The 14,322-nt window shown below is 40.9% G+C and overlaps 1 protein-coding gene and 1 pseudogene across 1 annotated transcript in view; both read left to right on the top strand.

Annotated features, from left to right (window-relative positions):
- Positions 1-14,322, top strand: part of Nceh1 (neutral cholesterol ester hydrolase 1) — a 54,047-nt gene that overhangs the window by 5,132 nt on the left and 34,593 nt on the right. The gene's annotated exons all lie outside the window — the stretch shown is intronic.
- On the top strand, positions 8,752-8,849 carry LOC117285758 (annotated as a pseudogene).

Here is a 14,322-nt window from a genome sequence, read left to right as displayed (position 1 = left end):
GCTTAGCTTTGAATACTGCAAAACTGCAAGGTGCTAGCCTTTTTTCATACAGTTTTGAATTGGCACTTTTACTAATATCAGGCAAGTTTAACTTCCAAATATTAGTAAATAACGTTTCATCTCCTCCCTCCCAGGCTTGTGATGATGTGTAATGATTCATATAAGGGGGAGATTTCTCCAAGCACAGTAATTTTTACCTGATTTGATAAGGTTTTTCTTTAAACACATGGCAGCAGAGAGGCTTTAGGAATAACTGTGGGGTAGCATTGAACCACTGTTAGTGCTGGCAGGTGAGCACTCTGAGTTGGTCTCTGCAGAGAGTACTTATGGAACGTTAAAGTCAGATTGATTCAGCCACCAGGACTGTAAGACAATGCCTAATTTATAGTCTATAATTTATTTTTTCTAGTACTTCTACCAACATAGCCCTGAGTGCAGAAATGCCATCATTATTGCATTATTTTAATGGGACATCCTGTTTCTAACATGCAGCTTGAACTTGATCTGAAGACTTTCTATGAAGTGTGAAAGCGTAGTTCATCATTCGTAAATGTTCTTTTTATGCACAGTTGCTTCTTTTAAAATAGTGAACATATATTTATTCTCATTTCCTTATAAAACTATGTGGGAACAGTCCACCACTTATTTTTCTTCTTCATTTTATGCTTCTAAAGGAAACAATGTCATTGAATTTCCAAGTGACAAACCTGGCCATATTGCCTGGTTAACGGTGTGTCATATTATGAAATCTTAAAAAAAAAACTGCCTTTCACAGTATCCAGAATAAAATTAAAACCCTACCATCTGGAAATGATTACTGACCTAACACTTGTATGTGTGCACACGCATGCACGTATGTGTGTATATGTGTCAGAGACTGAGCCCAGGCTTTGTGGATGCTAAGCGTGTGAGCTGTGCCCCCTGACCCTATTCAATAAATATTAACTAAATTCCAATTCAGGGAGCTGGTAGAACAGATGAAGAAGAGAGATACCTAATTTTGAGGACCGTATAGTTGAGTGAAGAGAGATAAGCCAGCAGATGGTGACGTAGTGTGCATTTGACTGATGGAAGAAGAGCTGTGGTAGAGGAGGCATTTATGATTTCCTGCGAAAGCCTTGAAAGGGGCGTTTGAAATGTACCTGGATGTGGGGCATGTTCCCTTGTCACACTACCATCTAAACTCAGTTACAAGGCTGAAGGTTTACAGTAAAATAACACCTTTCAAACAAGGTATCTACTCTGTCAGGTACTGTGCTATGTGCTTCGCATGCAGTTTATTTAGTCATACTTCAATCATGTCAGGCAGCTGTCTTATTTCTCTTTATCTGACTTGAGGGAGCTGACATGCAAAGAAAGTAACTTGCATAAGATGGCATGGTTTATAGAGGTGGAGCTGGGATTCCTGTAGCCTGTATCATTCCTGAGTTCTAGAGCTTAATGCTCTGCTTGATTGCCTTTCCCTAGGATCCGCCCAAGGGAAGGAAGTGGGTGAAGAGAGGGGAGTGAAAGGGTCATTCCAGCCAGAAACAGCAGTGTCCTAAAAGGAGAGGCTGGTACAGCCAAGGCACTGAAAATGGTGTAGACTGGCTGTAGAGGTCAGAGAGTGAGACAGAATGGATGCATGGCTCAGGTAATGAACAGCTCTGTGGACGAGAGGAGCCGCAGAAAGATTTTTAGCAGGGAAGGCGCATGGACAATAGGTATTTCAGAACAATCCTTCGCAGTGGCAGTGTAGTGCCGAGAATTGAAGAGAGCAGAAGGGAAGGCATGAGATGACTTGGGAAGCACCAGTCCAGCCGAGAGCATGAGCTATGGAGGGAGAGTTGCTGCCACAGGGCATGGAGTGGAGTGAAGGGGAGAAAGGAGCCAACATGGCCCTGGACAGGCTCTGGAACAGTGGTGACAATGACCTGACTCAGGAGGGGAACAGGTCTAAGGGGAAGATAGAGAGTTTGGGGCCTTGTGCACTGGGAAGAGTCCTGGGATGATGGGTCCTTAGCTGGTGCACAGCCCTGGGGTTTGGCACGGAGCTCTAAGCTGGAGGTACGGATTCAAGGGTCGCTAACAGACGGGAGATGAAGTAGTGGAAATGAACGTGTATGGAGTGAGAGTAAGATGGGGGATCCCGCCAAGGGTTCGAGAGGAGGAGGCTGCACCGATGAGGCCTTCAGAACCTCATTTTTATTAGACTTTGTGTTTCTATTGCATTCCAGGTTTTATAAAGCATTTCACTTATAGCACCTGATTTAATAAATTTTTTTACAGCAAGTAACTGGTTGAGATTGTTATTTCCACTTGTCGGTTGAGATAAGTTGAAGCTCAGAAAGGTCGTGACTTCCTGGAGATCGCGGGATCTGTTATACTGTGAAGTAGGGTGTGGAATGGAGAGGTTCCCAGGCTCCTAGTGTCGTGCGTTCCCTGCTAGGCCCATGCTGTGGGAGTGCACTTGATAACTCTGTCAGAAACACAATCTTTGTGTGCTGATCCCCCCTTTTATTGTCACAGACTGTTAATCTACCTTCATGATTGTGCTCCTCTGATATACTGGGGGATACTGGAAGCAATGTGGAGAGAATCTGTGTGCCTTGTGAGACAGAAGTGACAAGATTTGTACAGAGGTGTGCAAGCGATTCTCTAACAGAATGCCAACTCTACTGAGTTTTGATTAGCTTTAAGAAATGGTTTTAAGTTGCTACCTCTGTAACACACTTAAATACCAGCATCTGGTTACCTACCTATAAACCATTTGTAGTGAACCTGTTGTATAGTTCGCCTCTCTATAGTTTGTAACTGTTTAAACTCATGTTTATTACCATTCCTATTAAGCTCAGATGTTATACACATCTAGGGTAGGCATACAATTTATTATTTTTATAAATACTCATTTATTTGGTGGATAGAACCAAGGGACAGCCTACTACTGAGTGACATTGGCAGGCTTTTTTATTTTTTATCTTGAGACAGGCTCTCACTAAGTTGTCCAGGCTGGCTTTGAACTTGTGATGCTCCTTCCTGAGTCTTCTGACTAGCAGGAATTATAGGCATGTCATCATGCCCAGCTCAAGACAGTGATTTGAAAACAGAATTATTTCCATTTAAACCTGGAGAGATGTTCACACACTATATGTTTTTTTCTTTTTTGTTATTGACTTGAACAGTTCAGTTTAATACAGTCTGTGGTAGAAAGGTCCCTGTGCTTTCACCCCTGGGTGCTCTGATCCAACTGAATCCTCCTCCACACACTCTATAGCTTGCTTTGCAATAAAAGCCCGAAGTTCTTAGCCGGCACACTCTGCTGACTCCAGCCTCACAGCATCCATGAAGAGTTTCTGCTTGAGCCTGACACCTTTGCTCTTGTCCTGTTTGTCTGCTATGCCTCCCTACCCTCTTTGCCAACATCCCACACGTCTTTCAACATCAAGTGAAAAGTCATCTCTTTTTGGGAACTTCCCCATCCCGTTTCCCCATAACATCAGCCTACTCTGCTAGCACTTTCTCTTCGTGACTGTTCTGTGTTTCTTCCCTGATATTAAATATTCCTTTGTGTACAGGCTCCCTACGGTATCATCAGCTTTCTGCTGTATCATAGATAGAATTCCTCTTACTGTTTTTGTTTAAAAATAATACATGATAGATAAAATGGAAAGAAAATAGAAATTCATCTTTTTGCTTTCTTTCAGTCTTTCCCCAGGGACAGACCAAGTGCTTCCCGGTGCTTTTGACTCTGATGTTGCTAAAAGTGAATTTCTGTTGACCTTTGAAACTATTTAACTTCCTCCTAATAGTTTTCCTGAGTTAAGCGAGACTTTTAACTTACAATGTTTTGTCTACCTACTTCTAGCTAAGTGTTAGTTATAATTACAGATTATCTTCTTAAAGATCACTAGCATATTCCCAATTTATTCGCATCACTCCACCTTTTCCTTTTCAGTGGGATAATTAATAAATACCTCATGAAAAATTAATAAGACACCCTTTTCTAAGCTGCTTGCCCCAAATACCACCCTTGCCTTGGTATCCAATGTACCCCTGTGTCTGAACATTTGATATCTATTTTTTTAGAGTGCAGGATGTTTACCTCTGTTTTAAATTTTTTTGTGTTTTCAAAAATGCTTTAGCTAATACACAAGAACAGAAGCTATACATATTAATAGGGTAACCTCATTGTTTCTTGTCTGTGCCTATTCTGAGACGGGATCTTTTCCTGAGGTTTCTGCATAACAGCGGATCCACTTACTGAATAACAAGTGCAACCACTTTGTAAAATAAAAGTATCTTTAGTTTTGGAGAAAGAAAATAGAGGTCTGACAAAGTTACATAACTTGTTCACGGAATCGAGACTATTTAGTAAAGCTGGCTGAGAACGAGGTCCGCTGCACTTTGGGGCCCTTTCAGCCATACTCATCAGTGTCCTATGGTGGCTGCCCCCTTCTACCCTTCCCACTCCACCCCTCCCTCCTACTGGTTGTGTGATTTACATTAAAAATTCATCACTCACAGGGGTATATCCTGTATTTACAGATTTTAGTCTTACAGTATATTAATGTTAAAAGAGAAACTTAAGACAAAATACATTATTAGACTTTACAAGGTTTTTTTTTTTCAAACAAAATGCGATTCAACAGTTTATTTGCTCAAAGAACAGTTGATGAATCAAGCAGTACCCAGAACCAGAAGAGGTTAAAAGAGCTCTACTTTGTATTGTGAGCAGGGAGCTTCTGTAGCATGGCACGGAGAGAATTTATTTGTCTACCTACAGTTAGGCATCTTTCTTTTTGAGTTTGATTCGGTGGAAGTTGCTAGAGGTTAATTGGTGGATTCTGATTGGTTAAACTTACACGGGCTTGGGTTTTGTTTAGAAGCTCTGGTTACAAGACAACCTCAGGTTAATGGGCTCCTTCCGGTTTGCCTTAACAGCATATGTTACACATTGCAAAGTGGTCTATATTTAAATAGTATTTTGAAATATTCAGCTAGCTCTATCAGAATTTCTTTTTAATTGTAAAGCATTTTAGAATTCCTACTATTCTAATGTGGGTTTTGAATTAAAATAGGATATACAGTGAGTCCAAAATTTAATTGACTACAGAGCTCTTATTTCACAAAATTCTTCATGGAACTGGATATTTTCATAGTGTTTAGCCCATAGCGTGGACTTTAGGCTAGGCATGTTGGTGTATGCCTGTAATCTCAGCACTCCGAGAAGCTGAGGCAGGAGGATCGCAAGTTCCAGCACAGCCTGGACAATTTAACTTAGCAGGATCCTGTCTCCAAACAAAAATAAAATTAAAATAGGTCATGGGATATAGCTCAGTGCAAAGGTCCTACATTCAATCTCTAGAACTGAAATAATAAAATACAATACAATAAAATAAAATAAGGAAAAAGAGTGTGGACTTTGGGATTGAGGAGAACTATGTTCAAACCCTGTTTCTGAGCTGTACTAGCATTGTGACTTTGGACAGAGTATTCAACCTGTGAGTCTGTTTCCTGCTCTAGTGAGTGGTTATAATGCTTTGCCTATAAGCTTATTATGAAGATTTCATAAGACCATGTGTATAAAGCTTTATCGCTCATTGACATCACCGTCATCATTATCATCAAACATTAGTTGATATGTAAAGCACTTGGAGCAACACCTGGCACATAAGAAATGTATTTAGTCCAGATCTGATTTTGGCAGCTGTCTGCAGTGCACTATGACAGTAATATGTTGCTTCATCAGTACTGTTTCCAGTCCGGCCTGTCAGGTTTGTAGTTTTCTCCACAGGTGTCAGTCTTCTCCACAAGGACTGTTATTGCCGATGGCTACTAAGTTTGAATCCTATCATTATCACTTACTAGTTAATGCGACTAGTTGAACAAGTTACTGAACCGTGAAGAAAGTTCCTTTATCTGTGTAAGTGGTCATAATGACCATGTCTCTCTCAAAGCTTGTTATAAAGATTAAACACAATTGTATATATATAAAAAATTAACACAATGCTCGGCCTAATGGTCTCCACTGGGCTTCACCAAGATATCGATTCATTTTAGGTTTTTATGGCACCTGAAAAGAATTCTTCAGACTAGGTAATGTTTTTGATGACAGTTTGTTATAAAAATTAAAGTGTTTCCCTTGAATTCTAGTATCAAGTGGGTCATCTTGCCACAGTAGGAAGTTAGCAAAGAAGTACTTGCAAGCAGGGTCGGTATTTTTCTCAACAAAGAGCTTTGGATTTGCTCAAGTACTTGTTGTTTATGGTGTCCAGGCATTTTGCTCTACAAATGGAACAGATGACTTTGACTTCTAAAATGATCAAAGGCACGTGTCTTCAGTCAGCCACCATAATTAATTTGCTGTGGCCTCCATCATTTGTTACTTGAGCAATTCTGTTCTGACTCTTGGAATACAGCAATTCACAAGACAAAGAGCACCTGTCCCTGCTGGAGCTACAATTCGGTGCCAAAAGTGCGTGGCAGGTAGTTATAAAAGGGGAAATCTATGAATGTTTGTTGGTAGACCGATGCTAATTGGAACTCTGGAAATTATGAAATCCCCCGAGGGCGCAGTGGTGAGTGAGTAGATGAGTGGTGTTAGACTTGCTGAGAAGAGGTGGACCCGACAAAGGAGTCAGGGAAAGAAGGAGGAAAATTTGGGAAGTAGAGTGTCCGAATGACCTACAAAGAGCTCTGTCAAAAAGAGAACGGCCAACTATGTTGAATTCTCCCAAGAGCCAAAGAAACATCTTCAGTACATCCATTATGGCAGACTTGTAACATGCCATTCACAAAATGTACTCCTAGGTACCTGTGGTTTTTACATCCAGGGTCTCAACCTGTACCTTGTTTGTTGGAAGAATTTCCAGGATGTCTGCCAAAACTGATGCTTTGACTTTAGCAGTCTTGATGTTAGCTATTATTTCTGATGGGAAATAGTCAAAGCATATTTTATAGGTTCTGATTAAAACCTGAGATGGAGGTTATAGATGGATATAAATTATGTACGATATATTAAGATATATAAAGAAACTCCTTTTCCCCAAATAACTGACTTTAAGTTTTATGTTGGTTTGATTATCTGTGTGGAAGCATATTTTACAATCTGAAATCTTTTTTCTTTTTTTGGTACCAGGGATTGAACTCAAGACCTTGTACTTGAGAAGCAGGCGGTGGAACCACTGAGCTAAATCCCTGGCCCTGAAATCTTTTTTTAATTGCTTAATTTTTAGATTGATAAATTAAAAACTGAACATATATTTTACTACCTTTATATTTTGTATAATCAGGTCAGGCATTTTGGTTATCGATCCTCTCAAACATTTATCATGTTATGATATGAACATTCAAAATCCTTTCTTAAGTTATGTGTGGTGGTGCACACCTGTAATCCCAGCACTCAGGAGCCTGAGGCAGGAGGACTACTGTAAGACTGAGGCCAACCTGGGCTGCATAGTGAGTCCAAGGCCAGCCTGAACTACATAATGAGACCCTGTCTCAATAACCAAAAACCAAACACAAAGCTAAAACACCAAATCCTCTTCTAGCTATTTTGATGCATGTCATACAATATTAATTATAACCACCTTGTGTGTAATAGAACACATGAACTTATTCCTTCTCTCTAGCTGTGCCCTTGTGGCCATTAACCAAACTCTCCTCCTCCCCCATCTGCTTTCCCCAGCTATAATGTGGACTCTTAACAGGATAATTAACTCTCTCTGTCTGCTCCAAAATGAAGTTCACCACAGATGAATGTTAACCTTACTTCACTACTAGTTGTGAATTTGTGAGCAAAATATTAAATATTCATACAGTATTTTTGTCAAAGATAGTGAACTATATAGCAAGACCGTGTCTCAAGGAAAAAAAGGGGACTTTTGTGTTAGAAGTGTAGCTCAGTGGTAGAGTTGGCCTAGTGCGTGTGAAACCCTCGTTCCAATCCAGCATTCTCAAAACAAAGAAAGTAAATAAAGACAGAAGCAAATGTTTAAAATGTTGAATTTTTCATTTGGCTTCCTCAGTACTTACAAAAAATGTCTTTATGCTACCTCCAATCACCCCTTTTGGTTTTTGTTTTGTTTTGTTTTTATTTTCAAGCTTCCGAGAGTGGAGAGCAATCATAGGCAGCATTGCTAAGTTGTACACATCTGTGATCCTTGAAGTGGCTGGAATAAAAATTGATTCCTGTGGCTTTATATGCACATGGGAGATGCAGGTTTATTTTCAGGGTCTTTATGCATATTGACATTAAATGAATAGTGTCATGTTCTGTTACAGCACTTCCTCTTTTTGTTGGTGGAGGGAAATGATGCATGATTCATTTTCTAAAGTGCAAGTATATCTTCGGATTGATTGGTCACTGAGAATGCGCCAGATACTGCAGAGACCCATAGGTGTTCATACTATGAGAAAACAAGATGTAGGCAACCCTGAAAAAGCTTGCTGAACGCCTCTGTCCGTGGTGTGCAGTGGATGCTGGGGGACAGAGAGGAAGTCTCTTCCACGTCAGAGGAACTTGGGCAGAGGAACCCACAGAAATGCTGCTGAGCTGGCTCTCAGAGGATGAGAAGGAGCACGGAGCAGCCAGACAGGAAGGGCATGTGAGGAGAGGAGAGAGGTAGCAGGGCCGAAATCTCAGACTAGGGACAGCCTGGCACATAGAGGAAACTACTACTGAGTTTCTGAAAGTACAAAATAAAAGTTGGAGATCTTACCTAGCAGACCCATGGGTGGGACTAGATTGTCTTCAGTTAAGACCCTTTATCCTTGCTTCAGCAGCACATGTAGTAAAATTGAAATAATAGAGATTAGCCGGGGCCCTGCACAAGGATGACATACAAATTTATGAAGTGCTCCCATATTTAAAAGAAGATAATTCCAGTCGTGTTTGTGATCACTTTTAATAAGCTAACAGCAGGGCCATGAAAGCATACAACCACTGTATGATTTTTCAAGAATAAGCACCTTGTGGTGAAGAAGTCTTAGACTACTTAAGGATATTTGTGTCACAGAGCTGGGGGTGCAACTTAGTGGTTGAGTACTTGTCTAGTATATACAAGGTCCTGGGTTTCATCCTTAGCACTGAAAGAAAGGGTGGATGGGGTTGGGAGAGAGAGGCAGGGGCGGGGGGGAGTTTCCATTTCAGGTCAATCTCATTGCATCCCTAACATGTTGATGTGGAAAGTCATTGTTTGTTTAAAGTTTGAAATAAACACTGAAATTGTTGGCGGCTACAGTGCCTTGAAACAAAAGCTTCTTGTGTGCTCACTGAGGGGATGAGCCTTTGGTTGGAGAACTTGACTCCTTGTTCCAGCTACCCAGTCTAGTTCGACTCGCTGTGTTTTCTTCTCTTACGCCACCCTCTTCTTTCTTTGCCTTCTTTTCTAGTTCTGTCATTTTGTCATTGGGGATTACCTACTGGACTACTTCTGTGTACTGCTACTTTTGAGTAATTTCTCCCCCTAAGTAATTCTGCCTCCCCGGGCTGAGTGCTGGAGGAGAAGGGACGTGTCCTTGGGTTTCCCCAGACAAGCTGTATAGGCAAGGTGTGTACAGGGCAACAGTAGATAGGATTGTGAATAGGTAAAGGGTATGTTTGGATAGTGGGTGTGTGTCAGAGAATGTTCGAAATCTGTAATCCCTGGGTGTTATAGCTGCTTCAAATATTTCTCCACAGAACCGTAATTCCTTTAGTAAATTGACTGAATTATTTTTCCTTTAAAAGGTTAATAATCACAGCATAGGCATTTTAGAAAATATAAACAAATCACCCACAATCTCACCTGAACATAACTATCCTTTGCTTTTTGTTATATTTCTGTTCTCTGTCTCTCTCTTTCTGTCTCTGTCTCTCTCTTGTACATGTTGTCTTGTTTTCTTAGATGTACTACTTATTGTACTTAAAGTTTCACTGGAGTTATTTAGCAGACTATTAATGCATAGTATTCTTAGTTCTCTTTGTAATGAATGCATCAAAGAACTTGTGCTATTTTTAAAACTCCTCTGAGACTGGGATTTAGCTCAGTGGCACTGCGCCTGCCTCACAAGCTCAAGGTCCTGAGTTCAATTTCTGGTACCAAAAAGAAAAATTCCACAAAAAATTTTTTCTAATACCAAAGATTTAGACTGTGTGTTATCTGCCACTATTATAAATAGGTAAGTTAATTAGGTATCTTTCAAGGCCCTAGTCCTTAAGGTGCCAGCCTTCCAGGAGCCAGCACAGCAAGGAGCCAACATGGAGAACAATTCACTCACTGGTTAACATTATAAAAAGAAAGAGACACTACTTCCCCTAGAGATAGATAGCAGAAATCCCTTGTATGTGACTTGTTTTCCCATTTGATCCCCTTTTAATCACTATTACCTGGGTGACTATACTTGTCATCTTATTGGTTGGTCGTGGTTTTGCCCCACCTCATGCCCACCTTGTAAATTTCCATTGGATCTTATAGTTTTGTGCCACATTGTACCTATCTTACCTCATGGCTTTGCTGTGTAAACATCGTTGAAAAGTGGGGTGAGAGGGTAACCCATTTTCTGGTCTGCCTTCTGCCTGTCTTAGACAGAAGCTTTCTTTCTCTCAATAAATTTTTCCTACTCTTAACCTCCATTGTTTCTAGAATTCATTCTTCCATTTTAGAGAACATGAATTTGCACTTTGGATATCTAGCAGGTTTGGGAGTTACATTTCTTCCCCCAAATCACCACTGTAAGGGATGTTACAGTGATCATATTTATATATGTAGTCTTTTTGTTTTTATAGTTTTCTCAAAAGTTTCCCAGAACGTAGACCTACTAGATCAAGGGTTATAAGTATCTCTGCAGATCTTATTTCATATTTTAAAGTAATTTTCCAATTTAAACAGTTAATAGCAATATGAGAGAATGACAGCTGTGCTGTACTCTTTTCCAGAATGAGCTGTTGTAACTGGTTTTTTTTTTTGGGGGGGTGGATGTGGTGCTGTACATTGAACCCAAGGCTTCACACATCCTAGGCAAGCACTCTATCACTTAGCTACATCCCAGGCACATATATATCTTACTTGCAGGACTAGGGGTTGAACCCAGGGCCTTCACACCGAGCTTCATGCCCAGTCCTTTATTTTTCATTTCGAGACAGAATATCACTAAATTGCTAAGTTACCAGGCTGAACTTGAAATTGCAGGGCTCCTACCTCAGCCTCTCAGAGTGCTAGGATCATAGGTGTGTGACACTGTGACTGGCTCCTGTAAGTAACTGTTTTTTAACAAACTCCTTAGTTGAATACCTTACATAGGTGCCTCGTTTAATTGGAATTTCTTTGAAAACAGTTAACACTGGGATTCTTATAGTTCCTTTCGATGAATGATTATTGCACATCATTAACAGCACTATACTGGAAAAAGAGCAGTAAATAAGCATGATACCCATTCTCATACCTTTAGTCTTGTACTTCAAGATATGCTTATTTTTAAGAAACGTTAGGGAGGTTAAATATTTTCCCCCAAACTCCTGTAGCAGATGAGTAAGAAGCGATTATAGTCTGGCCTACTACAGTCCACTGGTGTTTCCAGTCTACTGCAGGGAAATGAGGGCCTGTTAACAGGCTGCCTGTTCTTTCAAGTGCATTGTTCCGAGTCTGACCTAATGACGGTGATGTCATTGCTAGCTCGTCTACCACAGATCCTTACGGATTTCAATCCAGTTCATTTGACAAGGTCTGTGTAAATAGCAGTGCTTTACAGTCCCACCATGAACACAATTAAAGCCTTAGCTGTCCTGCACAACTTTTTTCAGAATGCAAATTCGGCTTTCCCAGAATGCAAATTCAACTTCGGGCAAAGAGGATCTGTGCCTACTGAGGATAACTAACAAGTGAACCAAGGTCTTTGAAAACATTTGAGAAAAATACTTCAGTCAGTGGAAGCCACCTTAGGTCGTACATGTGAAGTCCCAAGCCCTTTGCAGATGTGAAGCCCCCCATGCTTTGGTTTTCTATTTCTGAGAGGATGGTCAGTTTCCACTCCTGCCAGGGTTGTAGACTCCTTCTTACCCAGAGCAATCCGGCTTACCACAAACCATTTAACCAGTCAGCCTCAAGGAAGGGAAATTGGGAACCTCTCAGGATAACACAGAGCTGTAAATAGCCCCCATCCTGGAAATGAGTGCTGATAGCAGCATCCTTGGTGAGTACTAAGGGAGACAGTATTTGGGCAGCTTTGGATATATAGAGCAGACATATAATACAGTCTTTTCTTTTTTTTTTTTTTCATCTTTTCTTTGAATTCTAACTCAGCAATTATCTAAAAAATTTAGCCTTTTCCTTCATTTTGTGATTTCCCCCAAGAATGATTATAATTATCTCAATCACGATAACTATACTTAAAGACAAATCTATGTAGTTGAAAAGGAAAATAAATTTTTGAAAGAAACATCAGTCTTGTCTGCAGTCCTAGAGAGGCCCCGATACACCTCCTTTGGATTTTCTATGATTTCCATATTTGTTAGCAGGTAAACTGCCTCTATGCATTAACTTAAATGCAAAATAAACACAGCCAAAAAGATCCAATCCTTTTTATTTTATGTTTTGATTTTGCTACTGTTGTGGTTTAAGGAGAGAATACTGTTGATCATATCTATTGTCTGTGTGAGAAAATGTGATCAGACTTTCTAATAACTAGCGGGGAAACAGACCTGTACTTGTTACTGTATATTAAACATTAAAAAATCTATTGCCAACACTTAGAGTTCCAGATATTTCCCGTAACAGTCTGGCCTTCCTGCTTCTCTTGAAAAAGTCATCATCTGGAGCACAGAGCCAGAATTTCCCCTTCCTGCCGTCACCCAGGGCTGAGCAGCAGCTGCAGAGCATTGTTTTTCTAGAATGCCACAAGCCTTGCTACTCCCTGATGCCTACACCTGTTTTTCTCATTTTTATTAGTTGACCTGGCCCTGAAGACATGAGTTTATGACCTTATAATGTATTCAGAAATGAACACTCATTTAATGTCTCATATCATTAACATTTATTAAATGAGTTCATTCTGCATCAGTGATCTGACTGGTTCCTGTGCTCAAGGGACACAGGATCTATTTGGGAAGAAGATAAGACATCACTGCACAGTAAGTAAACCAGTACTGAAGCACAGACCTAGAGACATCAGGATTCAGTACGTGCCCGGGCACTTTCAGTGGGGCAGTACAGTTAGTAAGAGCAACGAACACAGCATGGGGAAAACCGAGCTGGAATGGCTTTGGGAAGACTGGGATTGTCGTTGTACCTCAAAGGATGGTCAGAATAGCATCGTAGGTAGACAAGAGAAGGTGATGTGGGAAAACAAATTGGTGGGAATGAGCACATTTGGGAAGCATAAGGAGGCCTGTTTGGTTGGAAAAAAGAGATGTGAAAGAACTGGCCAGCTGTCCCTGGGGCAAGCCACCTGACGTGGCCCTTCCGTTCTCATCCTCATCCTTTATTCAGTACCAGTTGCTCTGGAAATGCCCGCAGCAAGCAGTGGAAATGCAAATGCTGGCCCACCACTCCCTCTGCAAAGCGTGCATTCCAGGTCCTTACAACTCCCTCTTCAGGTTACTTCTTCCTAGCTGTCTACCATCTGGGGGCGCATAGAAAGGAGACCTTGATTTCTTTATATCAGAGTCTGTAGAATTGGGTACAAGAGAGATGGTAGGGAAAAGGAGGTGGGTTATGAAGCTGGGAGAAAATGAAAAGGAAGGGTGCAGAGAAAGGCGGGCTGTTTGGCTTGTTTGGCTTACACTGCCAAATTTCCAGAGGACCCCACACTCCATTGGCCCTTTCCCCAGACTAAGGCCTTGTCTGAGGGGCCTCACCTGCATTTCTCCTCTAGAATACTTTGTTCTGGGCTTGCTCCTCTAGTTCTTGGAATCTCTGAAACAAGTCCTTGGGATGTCTGCATGTTCATGTCACAACATCTAGTATTGCAAAAAAAGTTGTGTAAGTGAAAACAACCAGCTGAGCCCTACGTCCTATATATTGTATGTAAGAGCAAGCTGAAGTAAGAGCAAGCACCTGCCCCCTTCCCGCCCCTCTGAGGCATGCAGTGAACATTTGTAGTCATCCTCGGGAAAGGATTGATTGGCTATGGGGTGGACTGAAGACCAGAAGAAGCTAGACACAGCAGAGGACAATAGCTAGCCCTGGACTTGCTAGTTGGAGCCACAAGTAGGACTCAGGCTTTGTTTGTAAGACAAAAGGACAAGACTGGACTAGGCAAAGTGTTCCCAAAGCAATTTTAAGAAAAGTTAATAAGGGTGAAAAGTTTTAAGTTGAGATAAGTACATTTCTTTCTTGCTAGGACTTCTCAGTGTCTACAAAAAAA

The sequence above is a fragment of the Fukomys damarensis genome, unplaced genomic scaffold (assembly GCF_012274545.1).
Source record: "Fukomys damarensis isolate Sample0158 unplaced genomic scaffold, DMR_v1.0_HiC HiC_scaffold_12, whole genome shotgun sequence".
NCBI lineage: Eukaryota > Metazoa > Chordata > Mammalia > Rodentia > Bathyergidae > Fukomys > Fukomys damarensis.
This window is presented reverse-complemented; position numbering and strand designations above follow the sequence as displayed.